Source organism: Myotis davidii, unplaced genomic scaffold (genome assembly GCF_000327345.1).
Source record: "Myotis davidii unplaced genomic scaffold, ASM32734v1 scaffold346, whole genome shotgun sequence".
Lineage (NCBI taxonomy): Eukaryota > Metazoa > Chordata > Mammalia > Chiroptera > Vespertilionidae > Myotis > Myotis davidii.
Window position 1 is genome coordinate 1,410,418 of NW_006297386.1, and position 1,373 is coordinate 1,411,790.

Here is a 1,373-nt window from a genome sequence, read left to right on the forward strand (position 1 = left end):
GACGCTGAGGAGCACATACCGTACACAAAAGAGTATGTGCTGTGTGATTCCATTTAAATAAAGTAAGAGACTAGGTAAAATTATTCAATTAATAATTGCTTAGTAATTGCTTAGCATGGTATGGGGGGATATTAAAGGGGAATGGACACAAGTACATCTTCTGGGCTGATGGAAATGTTCAACATCTTGACAAGGGAGTGGGTTACACATGTATTCATTTTTCAATAATGATTGAACATACATTTAAGATTGCTGCAACTCTATGTAGATAGTATTTCAATGAACATATCATTTGGACAAAATAGAAGGACTAGTATTCTATGTTAGATGGATAAGACATTTTCCCAGTGATTATCAAAGCATTGGGTAACATAAGTATATAGACCAAATGACATACAAAAACTCAGCCCAAGTAGATTTTAATATTGTTACATGAGAAGTTCCAGTTTCATGGTGTCCCTACTACTGCTTATGAAGAATTCTGTAGTAGATAGAAGTTAACCTGAAAACTACTCCCACCAAAACAGTGTCCATGTGCCACATTGCCTGTTAATTTGTTTTCTTACAACTCTTGGGGTTTTGTAGAGGTCACGTATCAGTAATTTCCAATGGTTAGAGGTTAATGAGGGCTTTGAATGTCTTTCTCCAGTCATCTGACTTCTGTCATATGTATGTTATTATGAAACAAGTCTTAAACTGAACTGAGTAACACATACCATTTTTTAGCAAGCAGTCATGAACAGATTCATACAAATGGTTTTGTATATTCTAAAAAGTCCCAATCCTCTCCTTTATGGTACTTTGACAACAAACACTTTGCACAGAGGTTTAATTAGAAACAGGTGCTCTAGTGGAAGGCGTCAGCTAATATTCCAATTGGGTGAGGCAACAGAACCCTCCAAAGATCTTGAGACATGAGGTTGATGGAGTTTAGAATCAGGGTAGAGGTTGCTCCAGTCACTAGATTCTTATAAGGCAGAGGTGGCTACATCATAGCTCTAGCCACCTGACATGTATTGAACATCACTCATTTCACCAATAAAAAAATAAACTATAATTTCATTTACACTAAATTATAAATACACTAGAGCTGACCTCAGTTAAAAAATAGTTGTATTGCCATGGACATGACCACAAAACATTTCCCCAATAGGTTTTTTTTTCTGCTATGTTGGTAGCATAGCATTCAGCCTACTGGGAACATTTTAAAGAAAAAAAATAAAGAAAAAAGAAAAAAAATAGTTGTAGTTTGGCAACTTTGTGAGTATTGTGATGTGGTTAGAGCAGTGGTTCTCAACCATGGCTACATGTTAGAATCACCTCTGGAGAGTTTTCCATATCCAATACCCAGTCCACACCCCAGATCGATAAAA